Genomic DNA, 21,953 nt, shown 5'->3' with positions numbered 1-21,953 from the left:
TGGTCATATTTTCAGTAGTAATCCACTTCATATCAATGTTTTGCTGTTATATCTCTCAGTGACAATGAAAACATCCACAGCACCCACTTGGGCAGCTTCTGGGAAAATTTCAAGTGGTCATCTAGAGCTGGGTATAAGCTTATAGGAGATTAAGTCTCTCACTGCTGTTTTGTACTCCACCTCTTCTACAGAAGGACTTAAATTCACTTCTGGATATGTTTTTAATCAAATATATGACCTTTAATTTCAGGTGGTTGATTTTTGTAAATCTCTCACTCTCTTCCCTGCCCCGCTCCCCCCCCATCCCCCCCACCGCAACCCTCCCCCTCCCCCCCCCCCCCCCCCCAGCGTTGTGGTAATACTAGCTAGGAAAGCAAACCTACTGGTTTATCAAGGTTTGTTTCAAAAGTGGCAAGGCAAAAAAATCTCTCCAAAATAAAAATATCCAATGTAAGGTGGAACAAGCTGCCCAGGGAGCCTTATGAACATTTTTGAGAAATGTTGTTCAGGAAAGGAAGGTGTGGGGCTGATGCCATGTCAGGCCAGGGGTGAGGTGCCTGCCTGCCCCTTGGTCAGCGTCATGCAGAAAAGACATGCCTGGGGCAGCTCCAGGCTCTTGTGACAAGAGCAACAGGCACACCTGCAGCATTTACTGCCCTGCACACAAGGGTCCAGCCCTGCTGGAAGGATGGGCTAAAAAGCTGCATTGAACTGGCAGGATGAGCTGGCAGAGGGCTTCAAGGTGCCCCTTCCTCAGATGTCCCTGCCTCAGGTGCTCCTGCACCCGTTCCAGCCAGTTCCCCAGCAACGGACACTGGACACAGCCCCAGCCCTTGGAGTGTGCTTCTCAAATTCTGTGCTGGGCTGTTTGTGGGATTTTCCTCTGAATATCCAAAATGTAGAATTTGTAACAAATGGGTATTCAGTCTATAATTATGTTCTTGGTGTTGTGCTGGGATGAGGTCTGAAGTTTGTGTTAAACATTCAGGTTATGATGAAGTTAAACTTGATAATTAACATGTATAGATAAGGCTTGAAGTTTGTAATGCTTATATGTTCACCCTCATGTAATCTTTGTGGTTTGCTGTTGATGTTTGGTGTGTTTTTTGTAGGGGTAGAAGATGGATTTTGTAATACACACATACTGTATTTGTGAATGCTGGTAAGAGATTGTGAAAAGTGAAGATATACATTCTGAGTGTCAGTGAGGCATCTTTAGCAAATTGACGTTCTGCCCATTCAAGTACCCTGTGATTTGCCATTTAGCTACTGAATCTGAATGTTATAATGCCAGATAATTCCTACTTAGCTTTCTCAGCTGGAAGCTTGCTCCTTTGAGATGCATGTTACTTTTTGCAATCTTGTTTGATGTGGGTAGAAAACCCCCATAAGAATTAAAAATACAACACCTGGGAGATGAGTAAACATACAATCATTTGGAATAGACTTTAAACACAGCAGACATCAGCACCGTAGCTTGGAGCAAGGCTGAGGAGGTCTAAAGACACTAATTATTGTAGTCATGCAATCGAAATAATGGGGACCTGACAGTATGACAGATAAACAGCTAGTAAATTAATGAGCAGGATGCCTGTCTTCCATCAAGGACTGCCAAATGTCTGTACAAGACACTACAGGTGACACTGGCATTGTGTGCAGACCAAAATTACTATTTAAAGATTTGTGGCATGAACTGAACACATGGTGCTGCTAATGACTGGAGCTTGTGTGCCCACTGTGTATGGATAAAGTAATTAATCACCTTAAAATTACACAATAGGAGATAATAATTAATAAGAAACTATAAATTATATAGTGTATGAGGGGAAGAGAACAACTTGGATCCTTTGGATTAAGGATGTTGGACGTAGAAATCCTTTTGGATCACTTACAATTTTTTTTGGTCACTGTACAATGTTGTGCTTGTTGTCCATAGAATTAATCCAGTTTTGAGTTGCCTCTCATTCACTGACTGTGGGTGAAAGAAACAGCTTTATGGAAGAGAGAGGATTATAGAAAGGGTTTGGAGTAGTGTCAAGGTCCTTGGATAGCCTTCAGATTCAACAGTTAACCAGCAGTCACTGGGGTGAATATAGTGGCTAATGGCAGATGCAGAAGTAACTTATACAAACAATTATAATCACCATAAATTTGCATCCAGAATATTGACATAGCTTCCTGAAGTAACCCTTCATACACTAATTGGCATCCCTGGAGGTATTTTACAAGCTTTAGCTGGAAAGTAAATATGTCAGTGGTGTCTTTACCAGTCCAGTGGCATGAAACCTGGTGTAAATTTGTCGCATATCTGACTCATCTCACTTTTCACAGCATTGAAACTATCATCAGGACATAAAGATGTGTATTACATGATCTGTCAGCAGCCAGATGCTTCAGAAGAAAGTTTCAGACAACTGTTTTAGGCAGATGTTGTATAATCTTCCTCCAGTCCTTCTCCTATACCCTAATGGTAGGAAGTGATTGAGGTCTGAGAGACCAGAGAATTACCTGTTGTGGCCAGGGTAGAGGTGTAGCCTTGTACTTCCTTTGGGGTAGAGATCATCTCTTGCTTTAGTGCGGAGTGAACATCCCTTCTCTTGCTGGCAAATCCTACTGGGTGTTCTCCCATGGAATCTGAGAGAATATTTGATGAATTGAAGCTTCAAATAGTTGATCTAATCTGTGCCCAGTTGCCTGGCACTGTCAGTGGATGTACATTGGGAAGCTGAGTTAGGGAGTATAGGCTTTCAGTGTAGGGCTTCAGTATGTTTTTGAAATGTAAATGGTAAAAATAAAAATAGGAAAGGACTAGGTTTTTCCCAGTTAAGTAGGGGTTTGGTATTGGAGTCTCCATTATCACCAATGGGCTTTGATGATTTAAACAGGCTTCGGATCAGCTGCTATGAATATTGTCCCAAAGAGCATTTTGAGTCATAATTTACAGTCATATTCCCAAGCAAAACAACTATTTGAGTATTGATTTTATCTGACACACATTTGCAAATGGTTATCTGAAAGACCTGCTTCAAACCTGATGAAAACCTTGCACAGACTATTCTAGAGTTCTCAGTCCTTTTCTAAGTGCATTGAAGGGCAAATATTTCTCTGGGAAACAGTGCCATTAGCAGCAGCTTCCACTTTTCCACTTTCCGGAAATTTAATAGCCTTCCAATGGACAGGTTTCTAGAAATGTCAAAACACAAGCAAAGGGAAAAGGACACTATATCTATCCAATTACAGATTTGGGATATCACAGAAAATACAAGTTTGTCCCTTGGACTTAACAAGAAGGTTGATGGGTTTAGTAAATCAAACACCATTCATGTGAATCACTTGTATACTTTGTGCTTTTACAGAACATTACCCATGTAATCACTGCACGAGGTTTATTAGGACAGAAGACAGTAACATTCATGCTATCCTCATTTGTTGGTGGGTTTGTTGGTGGGTTTGTTTCATTAGGCATCCTCTTATAAACTTAACAAATCTGTCAAAGCATAACCCAGCTAGCCTGGATAATTTTTCAATAAAATTTTTGTATGTAAATTCTAAAACCTGTAGTGCAAGGGTTATGCCTTGCTGTCACTGCATGCTGAATCCAGCCAAATAGGTTCTTTCCACTAGTATAGATGTCAGGGTGCTACAAGAGCAATAAAGAAAAAAAAAAAACAACGCACATGTTATGCAATCCAAGCCCCCTCTCCCTGGGGGTGGAAAAATGTCCTCTGCTGTGTGTTCATAGCAAAATTCATCACCACGCTAAGTAACAACAACAAAAACCCGCTTTATAAATGTCTTAGAAAATAATATCGGAAGTATAACTTTAAAACATTTGAAAGCAAATAACTTTCCACCTGAATGATACAAAATTCTTATTTAGGAAAAAAAAGAAAGTCTAGTATAAAAATAGAATGACCTCTCATGCAAGAAATTAGGCATTTCCAGAACATATTTAGCTGAAGTAAACTGGAGCAGAAATGGTCAATGTGAAATAATAACAAGCTCTTGACCTTCCCTGGCCCTGTATGCATTTTCATGAAATGATGTAATTTATTATTTCCATTGATGTCCACAAAGCAGTGGATCAGTTTACTTTGTATTCATTTATTCAGTCCTGAGTAATCTGTGTTTAATAGACTGCTGGAGCATGTCAGAATGAACAATTAAACCTGGTTGTTATAGAAGAAACTTGTCATTATTGCCAACATTAGTTGTATGTGCTTTATTTTTTTAATAAAGAAGGAGTTTTGCAAATTCAGTATATAATCTCATATTAAAAAAAGTACACATTTTATTTAGAATGGAAATATATTTCACACACTTGGTATCATAGTACTTTGCATCAAGCTCTCGACTGATGATTCAGGCTGTAATTTTTTGTCAAGTCTGTTCTGCAAGGATAAGGAGACTGAAGAATGAACCAAGCTCTAGGAGAGGATCAAGAGAGATCAGCTATCCCATCAGAAAGGTGCAAGGTTTTGGAAGAATATTTTCTAGAGTGCAGAAATTGAGTGGGTTTGGTTACTTCTCAAGGTCAGTCTGCTTCAGGGAAAATACATTTAATAAACTCCTCTGCCTGTCAGTAAAAAAGAAAAACATGCAGAAGCATTTTAAATGAGTGGGGCAGAACACATGCATGGAATCCTAGGGAGTGAAGAATCCATCAGGAACCAGTCTATTGAGAATTATGACAGAATAGAATAGTGTGTCTGATTTTTGTTGGCTTGTCGTAGATGAAATTGGAATGGTTTCACTGTGGCACATAAAGTCCTAGTGGGCTAAAATCTCACAGAGTAGCTTTCTAATTCAGTCAGTGGAGACTGTGCCTTTGGAGCAGAAATATCTGACTTTTATGCTTTTAAAACCTTAAAATTTTGGCAGCATTACTACCTCAGTTGAATATACTCATGAATTCTGTAAGACTCCTGTGACAATTGGGCTTTCTCATGAGAGAAGTGCAGAGAACTTTGTGAATTCCACAATGTGGAATTGAATTTAGACCAAGATGTGAGCCTGTAAAAGGGCCTGGATGGTTCTGATTTCAGTGTAAGCTGGATGTGGATGAAAGTGGTATTGGGTGTATATTTGTGTTACTGTCTGGTGCAACCCATCTGCTGTGCCTTCTTCACTTTCATAGTTCCCAGTGCTTTTGGTGCCGGTCTGGACCACTCTCACAACAGCCACACTAGGAGGCTTGGCTGGTTTGGACGAGCTTTTCCATTTTTTTCTGGTCAGATGGATTAAGGTGAATTTTTATAGGTAGATCAGATCAGCTGAAGTTCAGTCTTTATCTGGTATCTCTAGTAATCACCAACAACACACTGTCATTTCCATGCCCTGTAAATTATCAGGAACTAGTGATGCTTTGTTGCAAAGCAGGCTGGGGAGGTGGGAGAGGGGTAAAGAACAGTGAGAACAAAAGATTTGAGTCTCAAAGGCACCAAATTCAGAGCTGTTTGCCAATAGTTTCCTTCCCTGGGGTATTCAGAAGTAAAACGAAGATATTTTGTGTCAAGAAACAGGTGGCTAAAGAAAGTCCTAAGAGACCCCTGTGATCCTGTGTCATCAGCTGTGCTCACATTTGCTTGCCTGTATTTGCAATGCAGCCATTTGAATTAGCAGCAGGAGTGTGTCTGGTGTTTATGTGTTTATGCAAGAAGCCAGCTATGAATTTTTAAGACTACAGAATGAAATTCATTTTGCAATAATGAAGATTTTATCTGAGGTAACAAGGAACAGCAATGCAATGATTCAATTCAGAAAGATGGCACAGAAAAAGCAAGCCTACAAGTAACAGAACAGGTAAACATGAGTAGGCCAAATCTGTGAACTCTATGGGATACAAAATTATGAGGAAGGAATAGAAAAAATGAAAAGCGCTTATCAGAACAGTTGTGTTGTGTTTCATGCTGTCATGTATAGAAAACCATAACTCTCTGTCTTTGCCATTTGCTCCAGGAAAGCTACAAAAAACAGCACTTGAAGAAGTTACAAGGTACATCCTATATGCTTGTGTGAAATGGGTCAAATCTTGTAGAGGATTAAAAGCAGTGAGCTAAGTGAGGCAGCAGCCATTCTGCAATGACTCCACCTGCCATTTCTGGCTATGTATGTCATTGTTGGTTCTTGAAATGTCTTTCATTTATCAGAATTCTTGAGGACATGCTGTCTTGTCTCAGTGGAAAATACTGCTTGTTGAACAGTGTCAGTGTACCAATTAGTACAGATTATGGTTTTCAACTTAATAGTCAAACAGCTTATGTTTCTTTCCTAGGCTAAAGATAGTTTTTCCCTCAATCCCATAATGCACAGTTTAGTCCCTAGCAGCCTATTGACCATGGCGATGGCAGGAGTTGTAAGCAGATTGCTCTCAAGGTAAACAGCGACTCATTGCCTCTTATGTTGTCCAGCAAAGACAAATTTACAATCAGCAGATTACATACTGCCAACTAAAAGCACAAGAGATGCTCATAGAATGTGTCTAGCAGATTAGCACAGTTGTTTAGAGCAGGTGTTTTGTTAATTGTGGTATATCCAGAACTGTACACTGTGTTCAAAATGACCCTTAAAAGGCCACTTCACATCAGTGAGATGAGAAGATGTAGTGCACTGAGCTGTGAAATGAAGCAAGAAGGAAGGATGACAGTGGCCAAGACCTATTCACCTATATTCATTTCTGAGGTTGTCAGGGCAGCCTTTTTTATTATCTTTGACTAATTTTTAACCTTTCCTTTTTTTTTTTTTAATTAGTATTTTGCCAAATGAGTTAAGGGGCTTTTTTGAGGAAGCTTGTAAAATAATTTTGAACCAAACTGTAGGAGCCCAAGAGGTAGAAGTTTGGTGGGTTGGAGATGAGAAGCTCTTTGTTAATTTCTTTGTTTCTTCAAAAGGTAAACAATGCTACATTTGAAGCAAATATTTCCCCATACACACCTGTCACACCTAAAGCACTTTAGATTCCGAGTAAAAGGGACTTTGGACTTCCACACTATATACATCATAAGATTTCAAGGAACATGGTGTAGCAGAGTGCTGAGACAGTTACTAGCAGGGCCTATGGCTGATAGCACACATTGAGAGTTACATTTAAGGAAGAACTAAAGCAGAAGAGGCTGATGATTCTCTCAGCCCCTATTGCAGCACAGGGATGCCAGTGCAGGAGCCGCTGGCTGATTTGCTCTGCCTGGGGCTGATGCTGCCCCAGCTGCCCAAGGGTGGCCAAAATCTCAGGCCTTAGGAGTTCACTGGGCACGTGCGGGGTCCCAGCCCTGCAAGCACCAACAGAGGAGCAGCTGCCTTGAGACAGCCTCCGGGAAAGGCAGCTGCTTAGCAATGCAAAGGCTGAGGAACAGTAAGGCAACAGAAATCGCAGGCTAATTGCAGTTTAACTCATGAATTTAAACTGATTTCAATAAACAGACTGCCTGAAAAATCTGAGTTCAAAAGGAAGAAAGCCTTTTCCTTTTGTCTTTTTCTGCATTGAGTACTTTGATATGTTTCTTTATGAATTGTGTCTTGAAACAAATTTTACTTTAAAAGATAAATAAAATAGAGCGGAAAAAAAAAAGACTGGAACTGAATATTTATTCAGTCCCCAATTTTTCCCCATTGGTTTACTTTGTTGGCTGACAAACAAAGAAATCCATTTTTCACGCAGCTCTAGTACAATATTAATCATCATGAGTACAAACAGCAAAGTCTAAGCCTATGTCTATTCGTACTGTGTTGTGCTGCTTCATGCTTCTGCATACTGAGTAGCACCTACTCTGGAAGTAAGGAAAATGAGTTTGTGTGTAATTGAACATGTGAATGAGCCTGGCACTTTCAGGTCAGTTAGCTAGTCTTGGGATCTCAGACATTAACATCGTTATTTTGGCCTAAAGAGACAATATCTGCAGTTATTTTTTGAATTCATAAATCACACTCTTTCCCCCCCTCCCTTTTTTTCTTGCTTTCAAACAGGACTTTCTGTGGCTGAGAGCTCACTGCAAGGTAAAGGAAGAGATACAGATCATAACAAGGCAACACACTTTGACAGACAGGCATAGAGAGGTTTTACAGTTCAGAGGGTTCTTGCAAATCTGCAAAGCAAGGAGAAATGTATATTGCCCCTTCCCTGCTAGGCTTCATGTGAGTATCAGAAAGGCTTTTCTCCACAGTGCTGAACAAGAGCATCTTCAGAGGAAAACCAAAACCCAGTAGGATTTAGTTTTTGAGCTGCAAGATCTGGTTTTCTACAAACACAAGCCACTCTATCCTTAAGCACTGCATTATAAGCTAACAAGGTGAAAGCATTCAAGTTTCCTTCTCTCATATATACAAATGTTCAGATTTAGAAAGTTGTATTACTAATTATCAGTAGATTGTTTCTTCTTCCCAGAAATCCCAAGAAGATGAAAAAAAATCTGTAGCGAAAGAAATGGCCCAAGTCACCACTCCATTTCTGCTGGTCATCTCAAAATTTGGGATAACTTTCATTACTGAAAGTAAAATCTAAGATTCAGATCATAAAGACCTAGATATTAGACCCTGAATCACTTTCACCTGTATGAAATTTCCTTCCAAGGTATTTCTAGTGCAATGTAAGAACAGTGCAAGCTGTTTATACAGATGTTTTCTCAGGTCCTCTGGTGTTCATATATAACAACAAAATAAGCAGAAGGACTTCTTAAGGGTTGTTATATCCAGTGCTTTGGTAAGATATTTGTTTGTGATTATGGGCAGTGATGGATAAATTGATAAATAAGTGGATGTCTGTCAGAAACAAGGATGAGAGTCGCATATCCACGAAAAAAATGAGGGTGATTTGGCCACATAGAAAGTTACCACCTGTTCTGTGGGAACTGCCAGTGTTTGCATTTCTTACAAGCAGCTAATCCAGAGAAAATTGGTCCACAATGAAAGAAGCTTAAGCTAAGTCCTGCCTAGATCATATATCTGAATAAAACATGCTTGCAAAACATCAAAGAAATTCTACACCTTTCTGGGTGAACACATACATTTTGTTGACTTTAAATGAGCTTAGGTCAGTAACAAATTTATGAAAAACTTGCTCAAGATAAACTCTTAAGAAATATCCACAGTGCAGTGATAAACTCCAGCTGAAATCACTCCAGCTGAAATCAAACAGATTAAGAGTTAAAGGAAAGGCAAGGGATACATAGCAGGGTTGAAAGACTACAGGGAAACTGAAGTAATAATAAAAAACTTTTAAATTAAAAAAAAGAAGAAACATGAATTGCATGTACTGTAAAGGACAAAGCACAGTTACTTTAGAAGCCAAAACAAAGCATTATTTAAGTACACTGGAATAGCAAACTTTTTCAAAATTGAGTCTCTTTTTGACCTGCACAGCAACAATAGTGCCTGTATTTTTAAGGGCAAAGAAAAGATATTAATTAGCTACTGTAATGTCTCAGAGCTGCATTAGTGTAGCTGTTTGTAGTTAGGCATATGTCCATGAGCAGGCAGCATGTTGAGAGTGATACTAAGAATAGATTAATAGTAAGAGCAGCGGCTGTTTCAAAAGCTTTTTGCTACCTAAGTATTAAATATTTCTGCTTATGTTAATTCTTTCTATTCTAATAATCCAAAGGATCTGAGGCTCTGCCTAGGGCAATGGCATATGCATAAACTCCACCAGCTTACAAGGAGTCTCAAGAGTCGTTGTACCTAGCACTGAGGTTTGTTGATACAGTAAATTCAGTTTTTAATCTCCTAACATAACAGCCAAATTGTTGTACCTATGTGAACTGATATCTGTCACACTGATAGTTCAAGTTTAAAGATACCCATATAGATGGACTTGTTGCATCAGACTTTACACTGCATCTTAATTGCTAGAGCAGGATCATAATCCCGAAGACAGGTATTCTGGCTAAGGATACAGTTTCACATTACAGCAAACTCATAGTACCAAGAGGCTGTTAAAAAAAATAGTTCTGCTCCTTCATCTCCTGTCAGCAACTCCCACTGCCGAGTATGACATCAGATTAGGACGGCTGTTTTCACCACAAAGAAGAGTGGAAGGGGATGCACAGGACTGGGATGGAGAGCAGTAAAGCATATTCTTTCAAAAGCCTGCAGGAACATCAGTGAAACAGTGATGTGAAACCACACCCCAAACTCAGTAGAAGGGCATGGACATGTGTATGTTTGGATCACATTTAAAATATTGTGCTAGTGGACCTGAAACATTCAGTATTGATGACTATGGAACAATGGCAAAGGCACCTCAGCGAGTCACAATTCTACCAGTACACCCTGCTTACTGCTGACAGAGAGTCATTGCCACTGGCTTGGCTGGCAAGTAATGACTGCCACAACTCTGTGTTTTCTTCATTTCACTCCTGACAGTGAGATTCCAGACAAACTTCTGCTGGGGAAAGAGTAAGTGAGGACCCCTGTGCAAGTCAAAATCTGCTTTAAGCATCAACCTAAGCTGTTTCAAAAGACTTTATTAAAAACATAGACTTTTTCGCTCCCTAGTCTGTATGTTAAAGCACAGCTCAGGTGTTTTTTTCGTTCACACTTACAATAATTTCTCTTTAGAAACAAATTACTTAAGCCTCTTCAGATCAACCTCTTGGAGGAAAGCTCAGTCCCTCCTTGGCACCAGTGGGGCTGGGAAATTGCCATTTTTCAGCCAAGAATTGAAGGCGGACCAAGATCCCTCTTGGAAAAGGAAACGAAAGAGGAAAGGTGCCAGCCCACAAAGGGCTGGCCTAGTTCTCTCTATTCTGCCAGACCCCCTCCTCTCTCCACTCCTGACTCCTGGGTTAGTATATGCTCCTTTACACATACTGTGAAGATCCAAGCAACCGACTTAAGGTTCACCATCTGCCTAATTGTCTTAGTGTCTGTTACTGTTGATATGACATTGGTAGCTTGGTTGTGTACTTTGTACTGGATGTTATTCACTGCTGCTCAGTACCAGCAGAAGTCATTTCTGCAAGAAATATTTCCTAACAGCAGATTCCAGTGAACCATTGACTTCATGTTTGCTATTCACAGTGAGTGATTGGTTGCTTTAGACACATTATATTTGACTCCTCATTGGAAAATGGGCTGTTCTAAATTATAAGAAAGAGAAATAATATAAGATGAACTGTGATAAAGCAAGAGAGGAATCATGAATGTTTGTACTTCTCTGCTGTTATGTGTACAAAGAATTAAACCTTAGTATTGAGAGCATGTTCATGCAAATTGCCTCTTTGACTCCTATAAAGGACTAAGGAGTTAAATTTTAGAGCTAAACTTTTACGTCTTTAAGGTTTTGAATGAAAGGGCAGAATTTTACTTCAACACAAAGGACTTCCTTAGTTAAGGGAAAAGAGGTTGGCAGAGGAGGATGCTGTGCTAGACCTTGCTCTGAAACACCTGTAAGGTTGTAGTTGCACATTGGGAATATGGCTTTGCCTTTGCTTGACCACCTGGTCGAAAGCTAGTTAGAAAGGTTAATCCAGAAGGCTGTGCAAAGTCCATGACTATTTTGAGTACAGATTTGAGGTAGTACTGGTTACACTGTTTATGGGGTTCTATATCCCCCCTTGCAGCTCAGGCAATGCTTGTATATGCTGGCAGCTGCCTGTAAAAGGCAATGTTAATGACCACAATAGCCAGGAAACACTGTGTCCCACTGGTATACATGGAAATTCTGGAACATTTTGTACTTCATTCCATCTCATGCAATATTACTCCATGGACAACATCTCTAGTAAGATTCTGAGCTTCTGTCAGGTGTCAGTGTAGGCAGAAAGTATGTAAAACCTCTACAAATCAGCAAGGGTTTTGTGAAACTACAAAAAGAAGCAGGACATATAGTTATTAATGTTGCAATATCTGGTCATGTTCACTACCTTCAGTTTCTTTTAAATTCTTGGTTTCATAGATACCATAATATTTTTTCTGGTTTTAATATTAATACATCAGTTTTAATTTTGTTTCAGAGTGAATATTAAAGCAAACAACAGCAGTAAAACTTAATTAAAAGAACAAAAATGCGTCACTTAAAAAGAGGAACAGTTTGTACTATGGTTTCTAATGTTCAAAACTAGGTACAATTTTAAAGTAATTACATTTTAAAACCTTACAAGAAATCCTTTTTTCCCTCCCCTGAATTAATATTCATCAAGGTTGTCTCCTTAGTGAAATTTCAGTCACCAAATGAATGACTATTTAAGGGAACATTTTTTCAGTCTCTATCTGAGGAAGAGTGCACTGGGAGGGTATCATTCAGATAAATAGGATGAGCCAAATACTGAGATTAGTAAAGTCTCATTGTTAATTGTCAGGATGATGCTGAATAGACAGAGGCACTTAATTGTTGTGTTTGTGCTCCATTGCATCATTGTCTCTTTCTGTTGTTTTTAATTTGTTTTCTACTGTAACTCATGAAACTTACATTACTGCCATTAAGGTGAATTTTTGAAGCTGCATCTGCTCATTGGTTTGCCGATTCCCTCTCTTGAAATTAGATTGATGAAGTGTTATATATTCATTCCAATCTAATGACTTTTCCAGAGCCCCAGAGTAAAGAAAATGGGTTTCATTAATTTCCCTAATAGCATCACTGAAAGACGTAATGTGTGAAGTTAAAACTTCTTTTGTTTTTAATCTCTTAATGATCTTTTTTCCCTATGTTCAGACTATCCTTAGTTTTACAGAAATAAAGGGGAATGAAAATGTCTCTTGGTGGATTTGTCAGGGAAGCGAGACTTCAACCGTTTTGGTGCAAATGTTTCATGACATTTTTATGTTTTCTACTGATGTTTATTCCACTATTCAGTCCATTTATTGCTCCATAAATTGCAGTGTGTATGGTTTCTTCTTTTTTTTTCACATCCCAAGGAAAATGAAGACCAAGTTGCTCAGCTGCATCCTATTCAGCATCCTGAATTTGTGACTTGTCTCTGAATAAAAGTCTATAAGTACCCTTACAATAATAGAAATTATTCTCATTGTAGGGAAAGCAAGACCTTCATATGTTTCATTTCTCCTGATCTAACTTCACAGTTGATGAACCCAATTATCTGACAAAGAAAGTTTTTACTAAATGTTCTGTTTGCTGAAAAGGAGTTCAATTATTAGTTATGCTCTGACTTGGATAACATGAAAAGGGATAGATAATTTCAGAATAGACCATCTGAACCTAGAGTGTGAATCAACACCAGAATTGGTTTTGTGGCTTAGTGGCAGGATGAGGAGTGAACAATCTTTGTTTTGAGGCGGCCCTAATTTTAATTCATCACGGAAGTTAATTTGGTTGAAAGGTGAGGTTAACAATTTAATTATAGACTTCGTCAGTGTCAGCCTATGATCATTTCATGTACCTTTTTTTGTACAGACTTAGATTAACATTTTGGACAATTAATGAAAACTAGGTGATAAATCACTGTCCAGTGTTGCAAATGTTCCCCATGCTTATTTGCATTGCCTTTGGGTTTTCATTCCAGAAAAAGAGGAACCTTCCATCATCTCTTGAAATGTAACTATAAAGATTTATTTGGTCCCACTTTATGTATATAATCTCAGGGTTTAGCTACATCATGTTGCAGGGCAACATACAGTGCACTCCAGATTGTCTCAAATCAACATATTTGGAACAATGAAAAAACTGCCATTACTTAAATAGTAGGCTTGCACCCTCTGATATGCCTTGTACTGATGTAGTTTGAATATGAATCAATATTTATTGACTCAGGAGCATTATGGTGCCACACAGAGCCAAGCCAGAATATAAGGCAAATGCCAGGTGTTTAGAATGTTGCCAGCACTGTGGAGACTGATAATCTTGAGCATTGTAGGCAAAGAACTGCAGTCTGCCCTGTGGTATAATCCTTAAGGACAACAGACACAAAAATGCTCCTTGCCTCTTTTTCACACCTTGACTGAAGACTATAAAACTATCTTAGTCACGAGTTGCAATGGACATTTCATGTAGACAGTTCTAGTCCCAGTACTTCCTCATCAACTCTTTGTCTGATCATCATCAGAGTGTGCTAAAGTTAAGAATGGAGTCCGAACTTTGTCATTAAGGACTGCAGTTGTGACACAGTCACCCATCTAGTAAGTAAATCCTCTAGTCAGCAAAAAGGCATTAGAGGGAGAATAGTGAGCCATCAGTGTTTGTGCTTTACACATCAGGTTTTCTGATGGGGAGAATAAAAAGTGAGTGGTTATTCACCCCTCAAAAAATTTTCCTGAGTCTTGATTTTGGCTCTATTGTTTCCAAAGCTACCTGAAAAAATTCTCACTTGCCAATTGAATATTCTTCCATGTATTCTTCCAATATATCTAACTTCCTGGAAAAAGGTTTTCTCATGATATGCTACTAATTTACAAGTTCCAAATTTTAACAAAACTTTTTTATGCCATTTAACCCATCCTTTTCAGTGAAAATTCCTTGGTTTGGGAGAGTAGTAAGTACCACTGACCTACTTTTCCTGTTATTTACTAGTTACATTATGTATTACAAAAGTTTCCTTGACATGCTCCCTGGTCAACTCCTGCATGTTCCAAATCTGATAGAAGAGTCTGCTCATTAGTGCACTGTCTGTGTTTGTGTAGGAAGAATATCATCCTATTTTAGCATAATGTGTCTGACATTTGCTTTCAAATAGTATAACTCAGCAAGAAAAACTAATCTTGAACTTACTTTGCTCACCAAGTACAGTGGAAAACTGTAATTACACCATCCTGAATCCATCTTTATTGTGCATTTTTTTTAGAATTCCCAGAAGCCTACATTACATACTAATAAATATTTCAGTTGTGACCTAAAGGAAGTTAAGTTTAGGAAGATTTCTCAACATAAAGATAAGCAGAAATTCAATTCTAATTAGTTTGGCAAATACGTAAAAATTATCGTGGAAACTTACTGTGGCAGGTAAATCGCAGTATATGAGATCATGCATTCCTCCAGTTTACTTGGCTATGTCATACTGTGATTTGCAATGATCCAGGCAATGTTCCTCTTCGGTTAATGCTATGAAGTTCTCCCTGTATTACTCTGTGACAGCTTGGACCAGTTTCCTTAATGCCATATGGTTTTATGTGTTGAAATACTTTATAGCTATTGATTCCTATATCCATAGGAATAAATGTCATAACGTCAACTTTTAGAAGGTCCCAAAAATAGGAGAAATTCACAAGAACAAAGAGAGATTCAGTGGGACATGAAGAAACTGGTTTTGAGAAACTGTGTTGGAGCAGGGCCAAAATGTCCCTGCTTAGCAGAAGTGCAACACATCCTACACTTTCATTAATCTCAGTCAGTTTCTTTGCTTCTTTGCCATGAAAAGTATTTCCTACTGGTCTACAGAAGCAGTAAGTGATTATCCATTTACTGAAAAGCAGAGTCCATACTGGTTGTGTTATCAAGGTACATCAAGAGAAGGACCTTGAGCAAGAGTTCCGTTTTTCTCCCGATTCATGAGAACTAATTGCCTTATGAAGGTGAGAAGTATAATTGAATAATTAAAGCTATTGTAACTTTACACAAGTGAGGTGTCAAAAATACAGCATGGCCAATACTTCTAGAGAAAAATTCAAATAAACTCTGTCCTGTATATGTCTAAGTTTTATATGTCTCCTTATCCATGTGTCTGTAAACCTTTTGCTCTATTTAACTACAAAGCAGATACACGGATTTTACTGCTCTTCATTGCAATGTGCCTTTATAGATCATACCTTCTGCATCTTGCCATTATCTGGGTTGTAAGGATAATTCAAAGTGGCATAATTACCCAAAGTTCTTCACCAGAGGCCAAGCCTTCTTCTTCCTCTTCTTCTTCTTCAAAAAAACCCAAACTAAAACCAAAACCCCAAATCCAACAGAGTCAACCAATGAAACAAAATTAAAAAACACACACACACACACACACACACACACACACACACACACACACACACACACACACACAAAACTTACAGAAAAATTAAAGCCAGCACCTTTTTTCTTTTAGATTTTTTTTTCAAACTGGAGATACAATTGAAAATGTGTAATAATATTAGCTTGTAATTTTGTAGCTTCTCAGACACTGGTCCATCTCAGATATAAAGGAATAAAATCCTACAGTTAAAGTTTTTTCTGTGTTTAGTTTTATTTATTACTTATGTAAGTAAATGCACATAGATCATAGTAGGATATACCATGCTCTTGTGTTTTGGCTACTGAATTAAACAGTCACTATAGTGTTTACAATGCATTCCATTTCTAGCAGCACAAAATGTCTCAGAACTGCAACATTCAGTCATTGGTTTGAGTATGGGTTTGGAACATTCTCAGGGGATGAGCTATTTGGTCTCAGATATCCAGTTTGTCTTCCATATGTAGAACAAGATGGAAGAGGTCTTTCCCCTCTGTACTTGAACAGTTCTCTCACTCAACGAGATTTTGGATCTACTTCATTAGAGCTAGAGTGATGAAAGGTACAGAGAGGAACAGGGTAACTTTCTTCATACAAGTCAGTTTTTAACTGGAATCAAAGTCATTCTGAAAGCACAACACGAAAGATAAGGATGTGGACATAGCAATACTTCTGCCTTCTCTTTGATCTTTCCAAATAAACTGACCTCAAAAGGCACATGCACCTTTTTGCCTTGCCTGTCTGAGGGTGGAATCTTGTAAGGGGAACTTTAGCACCAGAGTAGAAGGGTTATTTCCTCTACATTTCTGACTTCAAGATTTTACTTCTTTTCTTTCTTTTTTTTTCCATAATTAAAGCAGCTGTCAGGAGTAGGTGTCTTAAAACAAAAGCATTTTAAGAATTGTAATAAAGCATTAGAGGGCATTATGCAAAATTTCAAGAAGCCATCAATCATATTCAGTTTCACAGGAATATATTCTTTATTGGAAGCTAAGTTTGATAACTTTCCTCTTACATTGCAGTGTAAGAAACAAAGCAGTTCTCAGTTGCTTTGTTCTCTCAGCTGTTGGTGAAAATCAAGAAGTACACAAGAGCTTTTCACTATAAGTATATTGGGCCACAGTTCAACTGCCTTCAATGGAGGCCACTGTTATCAAAGGGTAAGTACTTTACTTGGGGGTTTCATTTTTTTTCTGCCAGCAAAGGGCAACTTCCAGCAAAGGGCATCATCTTTACAATCAGTCCTGTCTGTATTTGCACAACTGCACCCATCTCTTCTGAAACAGAGAAAGGAAAATTACCATGGACATCAGCTCACTGCTAATCTTTGTCAGTGATCACATCAACTGATAGTGCTACAAAAATACTAATATAGGCTGAAGGCTTAATGTCTCAAGAAAGGATTCCCTGCATACATGTGTCAGCTTTATCAGCCTTAATTTAGATAGTAGCTGAACCATCTGTACTTGATTTGTGTAGATACAGAAGAATACAAACCAGTTAGAAAGTGGTTTACTCGCCTTCCATTTCTCAGCTGCATTGACTGAATCAAGTGACTGAAACTTTATAAGCAAGAAGAGATTATTTTTTATGAATCCAGATTCCAATGCACTGTGTTTTAATCTCAGACCCACAGTACTTGGGTCCACAAAAAGATTATTAAAATCAATAAAATTCATTGGGTTATAAAAGGAGATAGAAAAGTTAAATGATCTGAAGTACATTTTATATAAGACTGTCATTTTCCAATAAGCCTTCAGAAAACAAGGCTGTCTGTTAAAGGGAGGAATATATTACTGCAGTGCAGGAGAGTTCAATAACTTCAGCTATTCAGAAAAAAATTACTGGGACATTTATGACTGAAGGAAAATGTTCCCCTCCAAAATAAACTGTGATGTGTTTTCCAAGATGCTAGTCCAAGCAACTGCTTGAGAGGTTGGAAAACTTGCCTGGAAAATGTTGTGCTTTAGCATGGTCTCAATGGCTCTCAGTGTAGTAGGGTTATATGAAATGTTTGGAGTTGGACCTAAAACAAGTAATTGTACACATTATCTCTGCTTCCTGCTTCTGTTCCTCTTCAAAGTCCCATCAGATCTTTGGCCTTTGCTACTGCCATCCTTTAGAGATCTACTTTGATATAAAAGACAGGACTCAAAGTTCACTTCTCAAACTTAGTTTTGACTCGGAGTGGAATTTCAGTCCTTCTGCTCTAGATTTTCTGATGATTTTTTTCATTATTCTGTGAATGACTAATATAAAATAATTGTTGCTTTTCAGAACAGTCAAAAGGCCAGTGGTCTATCTCCCAGTCATTGATCTTTCTAGCACACACACCCTGACCACAAGCTGGAAAACTTTTCCTTCTTTTTTGATTCAAGTGCTTGTGGCTTTTTTACCTGGACTATACCATGAATCCATTGTAGACAGCAGCACCTCAAGAGCTGCTTTGGTTCAAGGTCTCAATTGTTGCAGAAAGGACAGAAGTTGAGCCAGATCCCTTTGGCAAGGTCTGAACAGCCCATCTCATAGTACCTGGGCTTTCAGGGACTGCAGAAAGCTGTGTGGACCAAATTGCTGGGGCCAAGAAGAGTTGAGCATCCACAGTGACTTACTCTCTGTCTGGGCCAAAATAACATTTCCAATAAAAGAAACCCAAGATACACCCCAAACACTGGATATAGGGAAAAATTTCTTCACTGAGAGGGTCGTCAAGCATTGGAGCATGTAGGAAGAAATTTGAACTTAGAGGCTTGTATGCACAACCCAGTCTATGCAAAAAGTAGCAAAGCCTGTGTCCTTGAGATAAAAGAGAACAGACTTGCAATAGCAGCAGCAAGCAGGGACCAACCAAACTGTGTTGTAAAGCATAGACACTATTAGCCAATAATGTGCTTGTATTATTCACGTGCTTTTAGAGGTATGAGATATAGTGTGTGTAATATAAACAATAAATCAGAACACTGACGATACTTCAATGAAGGGGATGTCTTTGACTCTCGCGCCGTACCCTTGTGAGCTCAAAAAATTGACACATTTTTTATTTTAGGAGCAGGTTGCCCAGGTTGAGTCACCATCCCTGGAGGTATTTGAAAGATATCCCACTTAGAGACATAGTTTAGTGGTGGCCTTGGCAGTGCTGTGTTAGCAGTTGGACTTGATGATCTTAAAGATCCTTTGCAGCCTAATCAATGATATGATTTTGCTATATTCATGAGCTGCAGTCTCTTGGAGAAGCTCTTATTTGTGGCTGAATTTTTATTCTTAAGTGTTACCTGTACAAGAAAAGTCACAGTAGTTTAACATGATGGACTTCAACCAGTTCATCTCTTATTTTAATTGCTTGGCTTATTTTGTAAAGGGTCACAATCTAAATCACTTTAGGGGAAATTTAAATTTCAATGCACTTAATGGTAGAGTTTGCACAGCTTTAACATGATTGATTGAGGTTTGAGTCACTTAAACGTATACAACACTTGTGTATAGACAAGGTCATGAGTTCTGCAAAGACATGACATTAGAAAGGTGAATGGCATTCCCTCTGATTATTGGAGGTCTCAATCAATACACAGGATATGCTTTAAGATCTTGTTTGTTTTGCCAGAAAGCCCAGAGAACACCATGTATTTTACCAGAGTGGAAGAAGGAAAGAGGGAAAGTCTTAAAATTTAGCATTTATAAAGTAGCCAGTCTGTATGTTTTGCTAACTGCTAACAAAGCTTAACCTGCTCAGTTAATGTCAGTGCAAAGCATCTCAATGGGTTTTGACAATGCAAAGGTGTGCTGCTGAGATAATATGTACATTCCACTGTGAAATGGACAATGCAGATTAAAAATTTGAGCCCACTTCTGTAGGAAATAATTGGTATTTTTTTCTCTGACTTCAAAGGGAGTAGGGTTGAAAATCCAATTTCTTGCTGTTTTGTCTCTACTTTCATTAGTGACAGAGGGTGTAGGAGGGGAGCAGAGGTTTGACTTTTTTATTTGGATCTTAATGCTCTTACATAAATATTCTTCCTTTACTTTTTCAAATTTTATTTACTTTTGAAACATAACTCAGAATGACGAGCACATGTAGGGTGTATGACCTTTCTGAGCTGACAGTAAACTAACCTGTCTCATATAAGCCTTTATTCCTCTGTTGCTTTTTAAGGAGCTTTTTATAATCAGTGAATGCTAGAAGACAAATGTAGAACTGTATAGTCAATTTAATTAAACATCAGATGGTCGCTTGTTACAGAGAACTGATGAACACCTTGTCTCTGTCTTTATTCAACTATTAGAATGTGGGACACCAATACAAAAGGAAGGTTTGCAAAAAGAGAGTATTTTATTTTTCCTATAAACGTTACCTTACATCAGGACTAAATAGAGGAAAAAAAAAGAGAGGGGAAAAAACTAAAAATAAGTAAAATCAGATCAATGTTTTGGTTAGATCAGGAACAGCAGGTCCATAATTAATTTAATTTCTTGTTCCAATCACTTGTAGTGAGAAATAGGAATCTGATTTGTAGACTACAGGGCCATCTCAGATCACAAATGTGGTTTCAGCTTTTACAACATAGTGAAGATGATGTCTATAAGCATATATGGTAGGCTTGCAGAACAACACTTGACAATTTATTGTTATGTGGTAATGTTTTAGGGAGCATGTATTTTCCTGGCTTAATCACTTTGCCTCAGCTATTACTTAACAAAGGGTTGTAACAGAGAACCAAATTCAAGTGTGTACCTCCTCTGCCACTTGCCTGTTTAAAGTGCTTCCCCATTCTGTTCCTGAACATTCAAACCCCCTCCTTGATAAAATGTATACTCAGCATCTTTTCCTTTCGTAATCTCAGTACAGTAAGATTTATCCTATGGAGGAGGCATCACAGTCATATTGTCTTACAAGACCTGGTAAAAAAATCATAGTTACGAAGAAGAAGTGACAACTTTGTGAGAAACATGAAAGCCTGTATTTTTACTTTCAGTAGTTTTCAGCTTATAATCAAAGGATGCAGCCTACTAGGAAAAATATTCTGAATGTTACTTCATCTTTTTACTCATCAGACTGGTTTTTTTTTCTTTTTCTTCCTCCTTGTGGATTTTAAAATGCTAAATGCTGGAACTGTCTGGACCATGGACAACCTGACATCACCCTTATGTCTGGCATAACCTAATAAAAAGTTAAGACGGTTCATAGAAAATATCAGCTTACTTTTTTAAATGAGGCAATAAAATATTAAATAGTGACACAGCACCAGATACAGAAAAGAGAAATTACATGCAAACAGTTACTAAACCCAGCAATTTTCAACAGCTTCAAAAATACAGTGTAAAGTGTGGTGCACTTCTGTGCTTGCTGGAATAGCATCCCATGTTTCATGATGCACTGGAAAGCACAGCCACCTGGTTTTGAAACTCTTTATGGAAAAAAAGATCGATGCTTTTGATAAAAAAGTCTCCCTTCTGGGACTACAACCTGTGGTGTGTGATTAAAAATAATTCACCTAAGAGTTTCACATACACAAAGGAAAGTCTGGCAAGGAAGTGTAGCTGCCTTTGCCACAGACATAGGCTGCTTTCCCCTAAACACAGATCTTTAATGAGTACTGTTCAACTTCATCAAACACATGTCCTTTTTCTCAGTGAAGAAACTTGTGTCATTCCCTTGGGCTAATGCAAACTGAAGTCATTTGCCCTTCGTGCTGCACTCATGAGGTCTAGCAACCTACCACACAGCAGTGCCTAAACTCTACTAAAATCTCTGCAGAGAATTTGCCTCAAAAAAATAGATTTCTACTGAAATATTCTTTCAAAGCCAAAAAACTTAATGGAGAGAGGAGTTTTGACAGAACTTTTGATGGGAAGAAACCTAAAATTACCTGAATTTAAAATCTACCTACACACTTCCAACTGAAAACGGAGATTTCAACCTGACACACTTTGAGAAACACACTTAAGTCTGGACAGAGAGCAGGAAAAATCAACTTGGAAGTGTCACATTTTCATAAAATTAAACTTTTCCAATCCTTCCTGTAGCATTGATTTAATCTTGACCGTGCTTTTTCTATTTGCCTATTTACGTGGGTCTGGAGTTAAAAA

Source organism: Pithys albifrons, chromosome 8, assembly GCF_047495875.1.
Source record: "Pithys albifrons albifrons isolate INPA30051 chromosome 8, PitAlb_v1, whole genome shotgun sequence".
NCBI lineage: Eukaryota > Metazoa > Chordata > Aves > Passeriformes > Thamnophilidae > Pithys > Pithys albifrons.
Note: the sequence above shows the minus strand (reverse complement) of the source record.